This window comes from Sciurus carolinensis, unplaced genomic scaffold (assembly GCF_902686445.1).
Source record: "Sciurus carolinensis unplaced genomic scaffold, mSciCar1.2, whole genome shotgun sequence".
NCBI lineage: Eukaryota > Metazoa > Chordata > Mammalia > Rodentia > Sciuridae > Sciurus > Sciurus carolinensis.
In genome coordinates, this window is record NW_025920136.1 from 955,065 (window position 1) to 974,913 (window position 19,849).

At 46.9% G+C, this 19,849-nt stretch overlaps 1 pseudogene; it reads right to left on the bottom strand.

Moving 5' to 3' along the window:
* LOC124974175 (phosphatidylinositol 3,4,5-trisphosphate-dependent Rac exchanger 1 protein-like) overlaps positions 1-19,849 on the bottom strand; it is an 88,396-nt pseudogene that overhangs the window by 53,812 nt on the left and 14,735 nt on the right.

Below are 19,849 nucleotides of genomic sequence, written 5' to 3' on the forward strand. Positions count from 1 at the left end.
CAGCAGAAGCTAATGCCATCTGTCCACAGTTATCTGCAGCAGAGACATCAGTACCATTCTGGAGAAGCAGCTCACCCATGTGTTTGATTCATGTTCCAGAGAAAACATGAGCGTTGTTTTACAATAAGAGAGATAACTTCAACCTTAAGTATTTTAATAAAGTTATTTGAACAGCTAATTTGTGATATTTTTCCAATTCAACATCTTACTTTACACAAACTAATAGACATAAACATCTTGGGAGAGCAAATGTTCAGTTTTACAAATCACCTCAAAGTCTAAAAGGAAAAAAAGAAACTTCTTTTCCCAATGAGGGAGAAGTTACAAACTTAAAATCCTTCAATGAACAGTAACTATGATGAAGTCATTTACCAGAAAGTGGTAAAGATTTCAATGAAGAAAGCTCCATTTCATTCCTAGTGTGATGTAATGTATTGTAACTCACAGGTAAAGATCAAACAAAACAGGTTATTTCCAGGCTGCTAATAATACTACTACTACTACTACTAACAGTGATCAGGAAATATATTTATATTTAGTCATAAGTATTATTTTCAAGGTGATGCACTACAAAAGCTAGGAAAGAAACTAGTTATGCATGAATCTAAGGCTTATTTTTTTCCTCTTTACTGTCTATATCTATTTTTATTAAAGGAAACATTTATCTCATTAAAAATATTTTCTTTTCCCTACCCCTTCCAAATAAAAACAAAAGCATCAAAATTTGTTAAAAAACTGACAGCTTCTGGCAATAGAAATTAATAATCACTTAGGAATAATGTAACTTCAATATTCTAAAAGGAAAGCAATTTAGAACAGTCAAACAACTACAAAAATAATTTTAAATGCTTTTTTATGCTCAATACATCATTTCAAAAAGAACTATATCAAAAGTAGAAGTTAAAAATACAACAGAAAATTTAAAATTTTTAATATTGAATCAAAATGTAAAGTAAATGTCCATACTTTACAAAACTAATAGAAAAACTCTTTAGCTGACAAAATATCATGTGACCACAAACCAAATAAGAAACATTTGCTACTACTTTTGAATCATATTTGCACTTATTTATATTGCTCAGGTTGAATAATTGATTTTATACCCTAACTCTGGTTTCTGTTTATATATATCACTCTATTCTAAATAATTGTATTACTATTGTTCTTCCTATTGAAATAATCATTTTTGCTTGAGTGATCATTACTATACCACTAAGGTTTTATAAAAGAATAAAGTACTGTACCTTCCCTTCAGGTCAACAACATGTACATTTGCTTTTCTCTGAATTAAAATCTCTACCATCAGCTCTTTTTTATACTTTATGGTAAGTAAGAGTGATGTATGGTCATTCTGGAAAACAACAAAAACAGTAAATTTGCAAAACCACAACTGAACTAAAACTCTTACAAAATGCTGTCTGAACATAAGTATATAAGTAAATTAAGGGTGATTTCTTCCTTCTCATCCCACTGCACTTCCATGCTCTTTGCAATGCTGCTCCTCCACCTAGAGTTGCCACATAAACTCTAGTCATTTCTTGAGAAAACAGACTGCATCTTTTTTCTCAATAGTCCTATACCCTAAAACATATTAGTACGGGATTTAAGTATTTTATATAATTAATAAGCCAAATTTCCAACTCTAAATCAGGATTTATCAATCTTCATTTCAAAGAATATCTACTTTCCCCAAAATACCAAGCCTTACCAGAAAGGTACCTTGGTTCACTGTTAGAGAAATTTTACAAAACTGTGCATCATGTATCCTGTATTACGGGCACATCTTTGCCACTGCTTAACAGTTATTTCACATTGATTTTTCATAGCAAACATTTAAATATGAAGAACTAAATTTGCAGGTATAGGCTTCTCAATAACATGGAAGTTTCTTCCACGTTACTCAAGTCTTCTTAATCTCTTCCATTTATGATGTCAGAATTCCAGATATCAGTATCAGACACTCGTGCTCCAAATGATTCACAAAGAAATTGGGCTCTGAATTTAAAAGATAAGACTAAGTAGACTCTTGCTTTTCCTTAAATTTTTTCTGTGTTTTCTGTTATCCTTATAAGTTAGAAAGCTGAATACAAAAATATATTCTCCCTGGAGAATGGGTGGAAGTCTTTTCTACCTACTCCACCGATAGGGTTAACTATCCAGCATACATAACTGAGAAAACTTCTTTCACCCCAAAAATAACCTAACAAATAAATGGGTAAAAATACTGAGAAGAAATTTTTTAAAAGATGAAACATGAATGGACAACAACCATACAAAAAATGTTCAACATCTCTAGCAATCAGGGAAATGATACAATAAGATTTAAGATCACTCCAGTTGGAATGGTAATGATCAAGAATACAATGATAAGTGCTGGCAAGACTGTGGAAAGAAAGGAAACTTGTGCATTGTTGGAAGCACTGTAGACTAGTACAATCACTCTGGAAAGCACTTTAAAGTTTCCTTAGAAAACTGGAGATGGAACCACAACATCCCACTCCTATTTATTTTTGTAAAATAACAAAAATCACCATAACACAGTGATACAGTTTCTTCAATATTTATAGTAGTCCAATTCACAAGAATTGCCTTATAAAATCAATCCAGATGTCCATCAATGGATGAAAGGATTAAGAACTTGTTGTATACATACACAATGTCATCCTACTTACGATATAGAAGAATTAAACTATGTTAACTGCTAGTGAATTGGTGGAAATGGAAAACACCATGTTAAGTAAAAAAGTCAAACTGAGAATCTCAAAGATCAAATGTATTCTCTCATAAGTGGAAGATAGAGTATAACAAGGGAGAAGAGGAGGAAAGGCTATAATTATGAGAAGATATAGGGAAGGTCATGGTGTAGAAAAATATTGAGGGACCAACTGGAAGGACTAGAAAGAAAAGACAATGGAGAATGAACTCTTAAAAAATGATGGTACGTGCATGCATAAATAAAGAACATACAATTTCACTGTTATGTGTAAGTAAAAAGAACCAATAAAAACTAAATAAATACACAAGGGAAAGGATGTCTATCAAAGAAGAGGAAAGAGAACAATGGAGGGGAGGAGGGACAGAGGGAAGAGGGCAGGAAAGGGATTGAATCATGACCTAAAATCAAATTCCATGCATGTGTAATTTTGTTGGGATAAACTTGACAACACTACTACGTAGAACAATTCCTATCTATACATTATGTATTCAACTCTTATGTGTAACAATTAAGATCAAATAAAAATAAGGCTATGAAATATGTTCTCAGTCTTAATGCAGTTCTAGGACTCTAATACACATCTATTTTCAAAATTCTTTTACTCTGATGCCGTTTTAGTTGCTACTTACTGTGACTTAGAAATTTAGGCAAACCATAATTCAGAAATTGTGCATATCAATGAGCTTAATACTGATCAATATTGATGAACTATTGTTTGCATAATTAAAGACACTAAATTATTTTCATTTTTAATGGACAAAGCTGAGGCGAAAGAGAAGGTGTTGCTTGCAATGGACATAATATTTCAATTTCTAAAAATGTGTAACCTAACAAGGCTTAAAATATTATAATGGGAATATGATATTTGTAGTAAACATGAGGAAAATGTTTTTTAAATGCTAATTTCTGAGACTTGGAAGGCAGCAGAGTAGAAGAAGCTGCATTCCAAGCTGTAAGACCAAAGCAGTGGGTGTGAAGCTTCTCAGCCTAGGTGGGTGAAGGAGAGATTTCACCAAAATTAAATACTGAACACTCAAAGAGCCTTGTAGACTCAGAAATTTGAGTATGAAAACCAGAAGAAAAAAAAAAAAACACCATAGCCCACCACCAGTGACTGCTGGAGTGAATTTGGCACAGCTTTGTCATTTATGGGTGTGAGCATGGGAGGCTAAATTACACCCTGCACCTTGGAGTGTCTTGCTACAGAGAAATCTGACATCAAAAACACTGCCTAAACTTACACAACTCAGAGATTGCACTATATACTGGTGCATTAAAACCATACTTTGGTGCTTAAAAATCAAGCTCTGTGTCTGAACTGGCCATGAAGAGCTGAGGTGGAGCCATTTGGGGATAAGTGTGTCACTATGGCATCTGTAATACCTGTGACATCAAGAAACACACATTATGCATGTGTGCATGCACATACATGTGCGCACACACACACACACACACACACACACACATATATAAAAGCACAGCCGCAATATCATAGAGGGTGACTATTAAGGGGTCTAGGCTGTGCCTGACAGAACACGAGAGAAATGAACAGAGTAGACTGTATATAGTGGATTCAAGTTGAAAGGGCAATGGAGGTCTCTACTCATTTCTCCTTTGTGTTTGGCAACTCAAAGACCATCTGAAAGGGGCCAACAGTATGAGCAGGTGAGGGTGAATTCACTCAAGGCTTAAATCCAGAGAGACTTGCCCATGGGCTGCAGTGATTGGAGAATCAGTCCCATGAACCATGACTGGATTTCTTGGGAGGCTCCTGAGTACCAGTTCCACAGCATTGACTGGCTGCTCTATAGCCCAGAGGCAGGTCAATTAACTCTCTCCAAAGAAGGCCCCATCCAGCAAACCCTGATTATACCTGAAGCCAACTAGATCTCAGTGCCAGCTGCTGGAACATCCCTTAAATAAAGCTGCAGAAGCGGTAGCCTGGGAGTGCATCAAACAGGTCCTGATGGACAATAAGCCAATGGATATTAAGCCGTTACACATTCCACCTCATGGAGGAGAGGAGAAAGTTTGTCTTAAATAAAATAGCTTCAATCTTAGAACATATGAAATGGTAACACAAAAACAGGAAGGGGTTAACACCTCCTTCCTTTGCTCTATCAGTGCATAACTCAAGAAAAACTGAAAAGAAATACTATTGGAAATAGACAAGGACCACCCATTCCAGTCAGATATTTGACCACCTCGGTGGAGAAGATTTCTTCCTTTGTCTCTTAAGATTTTGGATATTTTAACCTTTTTGTTCTGTCTTATTTTTTATTCTGTTCATGTGTGGGGGTGCATCTGAGATCCACCTGTGCTTATTGGTTGAGGAACATACATAAATACACATATTTGTCTCTTTTTCTCTCGTATATACATAATTTAACATAATTATTTGCTTTTAGCATTTCTTGTGAGGGATCAGCTTTTTGGATTGTATAGCATGGTTTATTTTGTATTATTTTTATTATTTTTCAACACTCATTCTTTTTAAAAATTTAGTTGTAGATGGACATAATATCTTTATTTAATTCATTCTTATTTGGTGCTGAGGAGCAAGCCCAGGGCCTCACATGTGCTAGACAAGTGCTCCACCACTGAGCATCATTCCCAGGCATCTCATTCTCTCTTATATTCTAGTAACAAACAAATTCTATTGTTCTCTTTTCTTCTTGCCCAAAACCTTGTTTCTTCTATATTTCCCACCTTTTTATGATCATTACCTACCACATATCTTCTGTGTTCTCTCTGTTCAAGTTCTTATAAATCTTAATAAACTTTGTAAGACACATTCTTTTCCCCTAATTAACTGTATTTTTACATTTTAACTCCTGCCCCCACCATTAATGCTACCATAATCCTACTGTTGTTGGTGATATGGCTGACACCTGCTATTGGCTTTAAAGCCACAGCTACTTCATGGTTATTGGTTTTACTTTTAACAATTACTAAATTCACTGTTCTACTTTACTGGTACCAACTAATGTTTAAGACATCAGTGTAGGATCTGGGAATTTATTTTAACTCTGTGGTATGTCTGCAACAGTAATCACTATTGTCTATTGCATCCATATTCCATGATGTGCTGGAAACCCAGAACGACACCAAGAGTTCACAGGTGGAGAGAATCTGCTGCTGAACTAAACATTCCCTGATATTACTTCAACTCAAAAAAGGGAGGAGACAAAACACACAAACCATTAAAAATAATCCAAGGAGGAAAAAAAGAGAGGAAATTGGGGCCAACTCCTTGGCATCTACACATATTAAAAACAGAGATGTCCCAGAGCAAACAAATAATAACACATAAAAGGATATGTGGAAAAAGATGAGGAATCCACCAAAATTGTTTCACAAGACCAAGATCTCTGAAAACATGACAAAACAAACAAATATTATCCCTCCAAATTCACAATCCCCCAACAAATATCCCACTGATGAGGTGGACTAAAACCCAGGGAAAGAGTGTTTTAATAAACCTTATTATCAAAATGATCAAAGAACTAGAAGAAAATATAAGGGAGGAATTAAGAGAGAAATTAGAGGAGATTAAAGACCACTTTAATAAAGAAATAAATACGAAAAGAAGCCAAACTGAACTCCTGGAAATGAAAGGCATGATCAATCAAGTTAAAAATTCACTTGAAAGCATCACTAACAGATTAGATTGCAAAGAAAATAGAAACTCAGTCCTTGAAGACAGGGCTTCAGGCATTGAAGATAGACTGTATGTCTTTGAGGACACAGAAGGTACTACAGGGAAAACCTGTAGAACATGATCATGACATGCAAGAATTCATGGACAAATTTAAGAGCCCAAACCTGAGAATCATTGAGATAAAGAGAATATGAAGATACCAACTAAAGGTCTAAATGACCTTTTCATTTTCAAAGAGGTAGTTGCAGAAAACTTTTCCCATAGGAGGAATGAGACAGATGGCCATAAAAGGAAGACTTACAGGACCCCAAAGAGGGGGCTTACAGTAAAAAGAGATGCTTGCTGAGAAATATCATAATCAAAATGCTTAGCATATACTAAAAGGAAAGAATACTGAAAGCCACAAGAGAGAAAGAATATTGAAAGCCACAAGAGAGAAACATCAGGTCGCAAATTATAGACAACTCAATAAGGCTCACTTCTGATTTATCGGTTAAGACCCTAAATATTAAGAAGTCCTGGCATGAGATATTCCAAGCCCTAAAAGAAAACAACTGTCAGTAAAGGTTACTATATACAGCAAAACACAGTTTAACATTTGAGGGGGAAATAAAAACATTCAATGACAAGAATTTATGTAGATTAAATACAAGTGAAATATTTTTCAGTAAAAAAGAGAAGAAACAAGAAGAATTCAAGGGACCAAGCCAGCATTACAAAGGATACTCAAAGATATACTACACACAGAGGAACTAAAAACCAATTCCCAATGACCACGAACAGAGGAAGTTAAAAAGAATAATCCACAAAATGAGAATCAAACCAGGATAAAATAAGGGCTGGGGAGATAGCTCAGCTGGTAGAGTGCTTGTCTTGCAAGCACAAGGCCCTGAGTTTGATCCCCAGTATCGCAAAAAAAAAAAAAAAAAAAAAAACCAGGATAAAATATAACAAAAATTATGACAGGAAACAAACACATATCCATACTAACAATAAATGTTAATGGTCTTAGTTTCTCCATTAAAAGACACAGATTAGTAGAATGTGTCAAAACCAGAATACAACTCTATGATGCTAAGAAAAGACTCATAGCATATAGGCAAAAACAACCCCAGATTGAAGGTAAAAGGATGGAAATATATATATTTTCCAGGCATATGGTCAAAGAAAACAGGCAGGAGTAGCTATTTCTCAATACTGGTAAAATAAATTTCAAGCAAAAATTAATCAGAAGAGAGAGACAAAGAAGGCCACTTTATCATGGTACCATGAACAATCCAACAAGAAGTTACAAGAATAGTAAACATTTATGACACAAATGTGCACACACACAATTACACAAAAGAAATAGTACACAATAACATAATACTAAATCTTAGGTTAAGTGAGTTAAATCCCAAACCCAAAACACTGAGTGATTTCAACACACCCCTGTCACCAATAGACAGGTCATCAAAATATCAAACATACTTTAAGCCTAGTCAACACTATAATAAAGTGGACCTAACTGATAACCAACCTAATATTCCAATCTCAAAGAGCTGTATTTACCCTCTTCTCAGCAACACTGGATGCATTTCCAAAATAGATCATATTCATGGCTAAAAAATCAAATATTAGCAAGTCAAAATCTGATGTAATCCCATGTATTCTATTAGAAAAGAAAAAAAATGTAAATGGCATAAATACAGGGAGGTATTTATGCAGAATTGATCAAAAAAGAAATGAGAATAGAAATTAAGAAATTCTTAGAAACTAATGAGACCAAAGACTGAGCATACCAATGTATCTGGGATTGTATAAAAGCAGTTCTAAGAGAAAAACTTACGGCACTGCTTGCCTACATTTAAAAACTTGACAGATTCCAAATAAATAAGCCTATATTCCACTTCAAGGCCTTGGAAAAAGAATAGACTAAACCCCCAAATCAGTAGAAGACAGGAAATAGTTAAGACCAAAGGAAAAATCAATGAAATTGAGAATAATTGAACAATACACAGGATCAATGTAATGAAGAGTTGGTTATTTGAAAAAGACAAAGTTGACAAACTAACTAAAAGGAGAGAAAAAATCAACAGTGTAGTAGGGATGGAAAGGAGATTGCACCCTAGATCCTTCTGAAATCAAGAGGTTTATCTGAATCTATGTTGAAAATTTTTACTTCAATAAATAGCAATATCTAGAAAACATTGACAAATTTCTAAACATATATGACCTGCCCAAAGTGAAATAGAAAAATGTATAAAATCTAAACAGAACAATACCAAGTATAAATTGAAATAGCAATTTAAATCTTCCACAGTAAGAAAGATCAGACCCTAATGGATTCTAAGTTGAGTTCTACCAAACATTTACAGAAGAACTAACAGCATTCTTTCTCAAATTATTCCATAAAATTGAAAGGGAGGAAACTTTCCTAAATATATTTAATGAAGCTGGTATAACCCTGATACCAAAACACACAAAGACATATCAAGGAAAGAAAATGATAGAGAAATAGCACTGATAAATATAGATGCAAACATCCTTAAAATATTAGCAAACCATATTCAAAAGGATGATGCACCAAGAACAAGTGGGTTTCATCCCATGTATGCAAGGTCAGTTCAACATACAGAAATCAATAAATCAAGATCAATCTGTGGCTCCCTACTACCCTCAAGTTGGTACTCAATGTTCGACATATATTTCAGGTCTCATCTACCAGCCTGCTCACTTCAACTGCCCAGTATGTCCCTGACTAACCACAAACAGGCCATGCCCTCCAAACCCTTAGGAGGAGGAGCCCTCCCCTGTCCCTGCTTCCCCAACCACGTGTGGAGGTAAAGGTGGTGGCTCTCCTTCCTGTGCCCTATGAGATCCTGCTGGCCACATTAGAGGCCCAAAGCACATGCCCACCACCTCTCTCACAGCAGCCAAAGCCCCAAAGCCAGCACACCAGCCCAGGGTGAGGCCTGCCTCGAACCTGGAAGGCTGGGCCATGATACACTGAGCAGCAGGAGCCAAGGCCAGCAGGGCCCATGGGGCAGTCATGCCCAGCACAAGCCAAGCATGGCCAGTGGGAAGAAGCCCCAAAGCAGATCTCATGTCTCTCCACTTCTCAAAAAAGCTAGAAGCCTCCCTTTCTATGAGATCTTTCAATTTCTAAGGACTAATAAAAAATGTGAAGGAGGAAACCAGAGCAGGGCCCAGCCATGCCTGGCATGGGGTCCACAGCTGCCTGCAGGGGCCCCAGCCCCAGAGAAACCCACGATGACCACGGAGCATAAGAGAGAAAGAGGCCATGGTGAGCATGAACCACCTTGGGGACTCCCGGGACCAGAAGGCACAGCCAGCAGGGTGTCTGGAGGACACCCTGCCAGCGGAGTCCTGACCCTGGGACCCTGCCCAGCCAAGACTCAGGCTGGGGACACACCTGATCGATCTTCATGGCAGTGGTGCTTGTGTCTGTGGGCAGGTTCGACGGCTCCAGGTAAAATGTCCTGAGGGAGAAAGACGGGCTGAAGGGGGCCCCACCCTCCAACCCCAGCTGGGCAGCCTGGCCTCCTGCTCTAGGTGGAATTATAGGCAGCCTGACAGCCCCACCTGGTTCTCCACCCAGCCTGCTTCTCCTCACCTCCTCGGAGCCCTGTCCCTACCTGGCACTGGACACTGTTCTGTGCTCACTGGCTTCAAGTCTGTCCCCCTCTACCACAAGGGTTGACAGACCATAAAGACCCAGGCTCTGGGAACCAGGTGGTCTCAGAGACACTGTTCAGCTGGGCTGTGGAACGCAGTACGGGCCACAGACAAGAGGACAGCAGCGAGCCACCCTCGTGCTGATACGTCTTTATTCACAGCACAGGTTGGCTACTCTTAGCAGTTCCTGCCCCAGAAGAGGACAGACTCCCACACACGGGGACGGTGTGTGTCCCGCATAAGGTCCCAATGAACCAATTCTGGGTGAACAAGTGAATGACCAGAGCCCGTATTTAAAACACTCCACAAACAGCACAGAAGAGACTCATGGCCTGGTCAATCCAGAAGGGCACCAAGATGTTCTTGTCCAGCAAATGGACAGAAGCATCCGTCTCCCATTTCCAAATGGCAAAAGCAGGCCAGGAGAAGATAAAATCCCTCTCAATCACCCTTTGTCACTTAGGCAGGACTCGGGAGGGGCAATGGGCAAGCTCCTAGACCTGTGCTTCTTCCTGACAAAATCTCCACTTCTCCCTGCGTGGGTTGTGAATGGGATGAGGCCCAGGGCACTACACCCCTTTCTCAAGGCCCAAGAAGACCAGGGCCCCATCTCAGCTCCTGCCCCCAAGCAGAGTGAACCGGCAGCTTGGCTCAGCAGAGAGGACCTGCTTTGAAGCCAGACTGTTGGCCATGTAACCTTGGGCATGCTGTGTATCCTCCTGAGCCTCAGCTTCCCCATCTGTAGAATGGATTAGCATGACCTACAGTGCACGCTGCCATCAGACTCTCATGCAGGCAAAGTGCTCCAGAAAGAGGGTCTGGTCTGCTCCTCATGCTGAGGGTATGTATGCCTGCCACCTGCTATGGCGGCTTTCTGAATCCTGCCCCGACATAGGCCCAAGTACATACCTGAGCTTGTGGTAATACTGCTGGACATTCTCCAGGGACTGGGCATTGATCTCCTGCTGAAAATCCTCTGCTTCCTGTCTGCCTGGAGGAGGAGGCCCTTCCACATTCTCCAGAGCTGTGGAGGAGAGGAGGGAGGGCAGGGCTGGGTCCCAAGGGCTCAGTGGCCTTGGCTTGGCTCTCGTGGTCACCCATAGCCTGCAGCTCACCTTTCATGAAAAGCATGACATGCATTCGGAGGCTGGCCCTCCTCTCCAGGCAGGACGGCAGCTTGTAGAAGTGGTAGCTGTCGAGGTAGAAGACCACCTTCAGCGCCTGCCGTCTGCCCTCTATGTGATAGAAGACATTGGTGTCTGCAGGGGCCTCAGAGCCCTACCCCCTCTGCCATAGCAGCTTTAGATCTCCCTTTCCCAGGTGCCAGAGTGGCACCCTAGTACCTCCCTGCCCTCCCCACTCTAGAGGGATAACCTCAGACTTCCCTGCCCTCTGACCCCACTCCAGAGGGATAGCCTCAGAACCCCTCTTCAAAGCCTCAGGATGGCACCCTGGGACTTCCATGTCCATGTCTGAGGAGCAGCCTCAGACTTCCCGTCCCACAGGTGTAGCCTCAGACAGCCCCACACTCCCTCTTGGACGACTTCAACAGGTGTTCTTTGCCGTGACTGCCCAGCAGGCAAGACAGTCCCCCCATGGTGCTCTAGTCACCCCTTGCCTAGTAGCTCAGGCCCATCTGGCAAAAGCTGCCCTCAAACAGCACCTGCGTCTTATTCACATGTGAGGAAGAGCTTAAGGCATGGAGGTCAAAATGAAGCTATCGGAGCCCCTGCTGCACCCTGCAGGCATCACTATCTGATTGGGGTTCTCCTGAGCCCAGCCCAGCCCCAGACAGGCAGGCACTGCAGTCAGCTCAAACTGGCCCCTAAAAGTCGAACCCCGTGCAGCAGTCTGCATTTCTGGCAGGGACACACTGCCCCAAGGAGGCGCAAGTCGGTCCTTGAGGAAGAGCAGACCTCACGAGCCAGACGCAGAGCACATGGACACACAGGCTACAGCAGTGCTTCAAATTCAAGGGCGTGTGGTAGCGAAGAAAAGGGGTCTCAGGGGTTTTTCATGGAGTGAAATGAAAGAAAGGGAAGCGCTGATCTAGAGTGTGGCCCTCAGCCTCATGAGCACTGCAGTCCTGGGGATGGCTTGTGACATGGACACCCCAGTTCCACTGCAGAGTTTCTGAGGTAGGAGATCTGGGGTGGGTTCTGAGAATCAGTCTTTCTGGCAAGTTCCCAGGACCCATGCACAGTAGCAGAGCTTTGGAAGCAAGCACAGGGCTCTCAGTGTTGGCTGGAGGTCACCTGGACAGCTCCCCAGGGACCCCAGGACACAGGGACCCCCTGCCCAGGCCCCATGCCACAGCAGCCAGCAACTGGGATCTGCATCTGGGATGCCCCCAGTTGACTCCAGGTGAGACCCATGAGGAGGGCAGGACCATGGCTATGCTGCCTCTACTGTGGCCCAGACCCTGTCCCCGAGTACTGAGTGCTCACTGCACTCAAATCATGTGTGTGTGGTGGGTGTTGGGTAGTGGGTGGTCAGATGGATGGGGGGGCAGGACAAAGGGAGAAAGGACTAAGGAACATCAGTCAATTATGTCATTAGTCCTTAACCTGAAATCTTCACTCCAAAGGACGACTTCAGGGTGGAATTTTAATGAGAAGTGCTGTGGACCTCTTTTAAGACCTGGTGAAGACAGCTGGGTTGATGGGAGAGAACTCCTGTTTTTCCACTTAATTTGGGGCATGAGGTTTGACATGCTGGGTTCAGGTTCACCTTGGGTAGCTGACCTATACACAGGAGACCAGGGCCCCAAGCAGACCCTTTGGCCTCAGCATCCCAACTCCTATAGTGGGAGTGGGAGGAATCACTCACTGGCCACACAGTTCTCACCCAGCTGCTTAAAGGAGAAGGTGACACTGTCCAGCTCTGACAGGGTCACCCAGATGTCTTCCGGCATCGTCCGTTTCCCCTTCTGCAAGGAGACATGGTGAAGGGACCTCAGGTGCCTCCCACACCAGGCTTTCACCTCACAGTGCTGGGATCTGAATCTAGGCATCGGGCTACACTGGGGCCTCCTGGGCACCAAGTTCAGGTGTGCTCTGAGGGCGAAATCATGGCTCACCCCACAGCCTGTCCTGTGGCCCCCATGGGTCAGAACTTGCCTCTGCTCTGATTTGCTGAGTGACCTGGTAAAGCCACCTCCTCCCTATCCGGACAACAGTTACTAACTTAAAAATTCCTGCCCACCTCCCGTGCTCCTCCAGGAGATCACAACACCTGATTTCTCTTTCCCCTCGCCCATACACAACCAGGGCCAAGCCCTGACAGGTGGATCATGCTCCACATACCCCCCAACTTCCCAGCCACCCCCCACAGGTGCACTGTCCACGTCCCAGAAGGATCTCACACATCCCCCTCATCATCCCCCAAACAACCCACCTCTCCCTGGGCTGTTACCTTTTGAAATCAAACCCAAATCACATTTCTCACCTGCCCCCAAGCCTGTAAGTCTCCTATGCCCCAAAATAAAGCCCCAGTCCTACAGAAGGGGCCTATGAACTCTCCTCCCAATAGCCTCACTGCTCCCAGGGCACACTCCCTCCACTGGGGACCCAAGCAATGCCGCTCCCTCTGCCCCACGCTGTTCCTCTGGCCATCCACCTAACTAGTTCAAATGTCACCTCTTCAACATGACCAGTTCTGACCCTGGGTCCCCAAGCCAACTCCACGCACAGTCTTCCACTTTTCCTGCCATCTCCCCTCCCTCCTCCATCCTTTCTTCTCAATTTCCCCAGTTGGAAGGTGAGCTGCAGACCCCAGCAGTCAGCACCCAGCACCTCCTGACATCAGAGACCAAGCGGATGGGGCAGTCTCTGGCTCTGAGAAGATACTGAGGACTGGTGTCCCTGCTACCTTTTGGGTTCAGGGAGAGCAGACCTCTTGCCAGCAGAGTGCCTGTGTGTGGCTTCGGCCAGGGGAGGGCGTTCCGAGGCAACAGTTCCCACAGGACAGCCAGTGGCTGGGCCTGGCCAGCACAGAGCCAACCTGCATGACAGGCATTTGTCCTGGGGACTGTGATAGGAACTAAACAGCATCTCTGGCCTCTGTATAGCAGGTGCCAGTAACACTACTCCTGGATCCCTCAGTTGCCATGACTAAAAATGTCTCCAGATGCAGCCAGTGTCCCCTGCCTAGCTTGAACACCACTGGTCTGTGGCTCGTGGTCTGTTTCTCTCATAAGATCCCCAACTACAGGGGCTGCCTTGATCACTGGTATACCCCAGTTCCCTAACAGCGGTACACAGTAGGTGCTCAATTAATAACTGTTGTGTGAACAGACTAGGTCATGGGTGCCAGCTGGGAGGGACACTGGCAGAGGGGCCTCCCACCCACCAGGCCCACTCACCACCGCAGCTGTCACGACCAGGGACTGGCAGTGCAGCAGGACCCCAGTGGCGGCCACCTACTCCAGCCACTTGCGGTTGGCATTGCAGCTGCTCTCCTCATACTCGCCATTGTTGTTGTAGTGGTAACTGAGAGCCAGTAGCAGCTGCTTGGAGAGGTGCACACAGTGGCCACCAGGGCCTGGCAGAAGACAGTGTCCCTGCACAGCTGCAGCTTGGTGTCTTTGGTGGAGACAGGCCGCTGGACAGTGCTAGCAGGAGGCTGACAGAGTCCAGCCCTGGCCCCCTGCAGAGTCCATAGGGCGAACAGGCCAAGTTCACTCGGGGTCAAAAGCCAGGTCCACAAAACTCCCCTCCACCAGCAAGCCAGGTGGCCCCAAACCCAGACCCAAGCATCTGGCAAGGGGCAGGCCTGTGGGTTCCCTGCAGCGCCCCTGGACCCCTCGTGCTCTCTGGAGCACAGCACTTCTTGGCCCAGTGGGCTGTATGCCCGTGCTGCTGCTCTGCCACTGAGCACCACCCATGAAGAACTGCCTGCCCACCCTCAGAACTGTGCCCTCCCCTTGCCACCCTGCCCTCGCTGGCCTGTCCCCACCAAGGACACCTGCCTCCTGTGCTGGCCCCGCCCCGCCTCTTTGCCCTGCCCACTTGAGGCATCCAGGTAACAGGGGCTCATCTGCTGGGAGGAATTACTCTCAACTTCTGGCCACTGCGTGCAGGGCTCTATTTTGACCTGGACCCTCACTTGACTGAAAATTTCTGGGAAGAAGGGAGGGACACCAGTCATCTCCCAGGCTCCCCCACCCCACCTGCAGCCCTGGCTCCACTGGATTCCTACTGACAAAAAGCCTCCCCACCCTTCGTCCTCTAACCTACATCCTTGTCAACAGTTACCCAGGTAGCTGGTGGCCCAAGACAGGACTTCCAGTTACAGGGTCCTGAGACTTGTCCCTTGGACATTAGGTTCAAGTTATTCCTGGAGGGGCAGGAGGCCAAAATATTGCTTTCCCCAGTCCAGGTCCTGATGGGCCCCAAGGACAAGTCACCGAGGCCACAGAAGAGGCCTCTGGGGCTGGCCTCATGGACACCACAGCCAGGAGGGCCTCGCTGGTACACCTGGGCACGTGCACTTACCTGTGCATTTCAGCAAGGCCAGGAGCAGCTGGTTCTTCCTATCTGGAAGGAGAGGGACAAGAGGGAGGGCACTAAGTGAGGCTGGCAGGGGACATCGGAGTTGGCCCAGCCCACGTGCCTGACCCTCACAGAAGAACAGTGCTAAGGCTGCACTCTGGTGGTTTTTACCGAAGGCTGGTGCAGGTCCCCATCCAGCAGGGAGTACAACCAGCGCTTCCATCTCTAGAGCCAGAAACCCTATAGACACTCACACACACATTTGTGATACACCCACTCACACCAGAAGACCTCAAGTGTACATGAGTGAGTGTCCTGGCCTGCACAACTGCCCTGGGGAGAAGGCCATCGCTCCTCTGGCCACCAACCAGCCAGGCGCCTCTCCTTCAAAGGTGCCCTGGGGCCAGAAAAGCCTTCAAAGGAAAGTCTGAATGGCCTCTATGTCACTTGAGGTACTGCCTTCCCTAGGCCAGTGGGAGACCTGGTCAGTTGTGGGATGCTGTACTGAGGGCGTGCCCCCATTAGGCAGGGCACTAAGTGCTGATGGTACAGACTGGTTTACCCTTATGACTACACGGGGCCAGAAGGAGCCCTGGGGCTGCACATGGGCAGACACAGATGCTGGAGAAGTCAAGGGTCTGCCAAGGTCACACGGCCAAAGGTGCGTGGCCTGGGATTCAAGTCCTGGCCCTCTGGTCAAAGAGCCCACACCCTTTACCAATCACAATTTTGTAAACAGGACAGCTCAGGGTCAACAGAGATTCCAGCTCAGAGGCAGCTACTCCCTGGGGGTTACCTCCAGCTCTCCTGGTCCAATGTCCCCTGGCCTGGGTACTTCCAACACAGGAGACCTAGACTCAAATGCCAACGAGGATCAAGGCAGTGATATCAGAGGTGTGGAACAGACACCAGGCTGTGGGAACTGGAAAGCTCCCAAGAGGGTAGCTGCCACTCATCTCCTGCCCCACATGAGCGCAGGACAGCTGGCCTCTGCCACCTCAAGCAGCCAGGAGAAACCCAACTCCTGGGGAAACCTGAGTGGGCACCGGTGCTCCCTGTTCTGATGCTGCAGCATCAGATTTGTTGGTGGCCCCACCTGCCAGCTGTGATCTCAAGGATAAACAAAAGGATGGAACCAAGCCCTGTTTGGAAGCTCTGAAGAACAGTTCAGCCTCTGCAGCCTCAACTCACGAGAAAGGCTCAGCATGACCAGTGACCAGCATCAGCAACACCCTGGCAAAGGGCACACAGTCCAGACCTGCCCGAGCAGGTCACTCAGCTGAGAAAGTGAAAATACTCTTCTTGCCCTTCCCTGAGCATGTAGAGGAAGCCACAAGGAGATGGACCCCGGCAGGACCTCGCTGCATTCAAGTCCCAGGCAAAGGCCACAACCCCCACCATGACCCTCCCTGCCTGCTGACCTTCCACATCTCTCTGGATGTTATCTACCAGGGTCTTGATGGAGCTGGGGAGGTGCCAGGGGTCCTCCTGGATGCTGATCTGGATCAAACTCCAGTCACAGACCATACACTCTTCTTTCTGTTTGAACTCTAGGGCAGGAAAGTAACATGTGGACCAGGGAATGGACAGAGGTGGCTTTGGGGAACAGTGACACAAAGGCCCATGCCCCATCACCAGTTTGCAAAGTTCATAACCCTAGATCCAGTGAGAAAGCAGGACTCTGGATATAATCCAGGCCTCGGAGGATAAGTATATGTTAAGTGTGCTATGATATCAATGTTCCATTCCCATCACAGACATCACTAATCAATCTCAGCACCATTCCTGCTGGTCTGAGGCCATGATCCACACCTACAGCCAATTCAGTGCAGAAGCACAAATCAATTTTGGTAGTCTTTGCTCCCAGATCTGGACATTGTAGCCACAGAAGACTTCTCAGGTACTAGGTACTTATGCCACAATCAACTGAGCTGGCATGTGAGTTGTGACCTAGTTTTAACCATTCCCTATATAGAGAAGGAAGCCCAACACAGTGAGTTCCCTAAAGTCACACAGGGTAGTAGGAGAACTGGAATTGAATGTGGTCTTAACAGGGCCAAAGATCAGGCAGACTCAGGCCCCTGTTCTCTTGGGCTCTTCCCAGGTTTTTGAGATATGTGGTTTGGGAAGTCAAGTGGAACTGTGGAGTGTTCCAGGCAGTGAGAACAGCAAGCGCAAAGGCCCTGGGGCAGGGACATATTCAGTTGGAGTGAATGGAGCAGAGGGCAAGCAGGAGAGTGCTGGGAGGGGAGGTTGGAGAGCCAGGCTGGAGCTGGCCAAGGTGGGGACTTTGTTCTCTACCCTGAGCAAGAAGGTATCATCTGGAGATCTGCTCTCCTGTTTGGGGGACCCCTAGGAGGCGGTGTGAGCAGACTACTGCAACCATTTTGGTTAAAAGCCATGGCAGTGCAGGGAAATGGTCAGATGCTGGGGGCAGAAGGAAGTGGGTGGACAAGGGTGTTGCTGGGATTGAAGTGGGAGGGCAGGAGAAAGAAAGGCATCCAAGAGGACTCTGGGTGGGGCCGAGAATCTGAAAGGATGGAGGGGCAGGTCCTAAAGGGAGGCTCCTATAAGCATCCGGTGGGGAGGCCAAGTGGACAGGTGGACAACCTGGGCTCAGGCTGAGGTAGCTGCAGAGGCACCGAAGCCTCCCCAAATCCCGTTAACACAGCGCAGAGCAAGTGGCCCCGAGAGGAGTAGAGGAGCCTGCACCAGGAGGACCTGACCTCCCACAGGTCCCCAGGGGGCCACAGGGGCCTCAGGTCATGACACGGGGACTTCACGGCAGTGGAGCTGCAATGCAAAGGGGTGCAGGGGCTTCGAGGAGCCCAGGCAGGTGAGGACAAAGACCCCTGAGCCCAGAAAGCACGCAGCCCTCAGCCACCTGGGCTAAGCCTGGAGACTCCCAGTCAGAGCGTACGATGGTGTCACCCTGAGCCTTGGGTTCTGTGGGTCTGGGGAGGCCCAGGGAATGGGTACAGAAATGCAGCTGTGGAGGCCCAGGCACAGAGGACACACCCCAGTCCCTCCCTGTCACCCCCACCTCCCTGCTACCCAAGTCAGTCTGGTCTTCCTCTGGGGCACCCTCACAATGGGGGTCCTCGCCGGGGGTCTCCTGGCTGGCTTGTGTCTCCTGGGCATCCCTGTGGGTGTGGTAGATCCAGTGGAAGAGGCCCTGGGGTGAGCCACTGTTAGAGGATGTCCAGGGAGGGGGGATGGGGACCAGCTGCCTGGGGACCAGCTGTCCTCAGGCCTGCCAGGGACACTGCCTTGAAGCATCTCCCAGATGCCACCTGAGTCGCCCAGGGCCTCCAGCATGGACAGTGACTGCCCATGCATCAGCCCGGGGAGGGGAGCCTTTGGAAAATGCCAGGCCTCCAATGTCCCCAGGGCTAAGTGACAGCCTTGAGCACAACAGGTGCCCCAGGAACAACCAGAGATCCAGGGGATGGTCAATGGAGAAGCTGCCCTCCCACAGCCCAGCCCCAACAAGTACACACAGGTGACACAAGGTCACCACCTCTCTGCCACCATGCCCAGGGGTGAGGAGGGAGGTCCAGTCCTGCCACCTGGGTTCTGGATACCAGGTTGCGGGGCTGGGGCCAGCCTCCTCCTGTGCCCAGTGGACAGGGCCCCCAGGGCTGCCCTTGAATCTGGGGGTCAGTCACTGCCCTGCCGCTCCCAGCAGGGCTCCCCTCGCCCAGTCGCAGGCCACTCACCAGTGCTTATTGGCCGCAACTCTGAAATGCCTGAAAGTGCTCCAGGATCCCCCAGGGCACCCTTGATGGCCATGCTACTGCCGGTGACCTTCAGGATGCACTGGCCAGCACAGTCCTGCAGCCACAGCCTCGAAGCCTGGGGACAGGAGTGAACAGGTGTGGCAGGTAAGGCAGGCTGCCAGGTGAACTGCACCCACCCCAACTTCCCAAACACCCAGAGTACCTCCCTCCCTGGAGCTGACGGGCCCCTCATTGGCAGCAAGGGAGCTGGCACCCCATTCTGCAGAAGAAGCGGCTCAGAGAGGGGACAGCTAGCCAAGGTCACATGGCAGGGGCATCCGGCTCTGCACCCAGGCTCAAGTCACTAGAGCTTTGTCTCCTTCAAGGTCCTGCATGACCTTTTGGTCCTGGACCAGGGTCAGCCCTGTGTGGCAAAGGAAGCAGGGGTTCAGGGAGGCACAGCAGACCCCGAGGTTCAGAAGCTGGGACTCCAGCCAGTGTTGCCAGTCGCCAGGAGCATGTCTGCCCTCCCATGGTTCCTAAGCGCCACCCCCTGCCCCCTGGGGTCTTGGGGTTGAGGTGA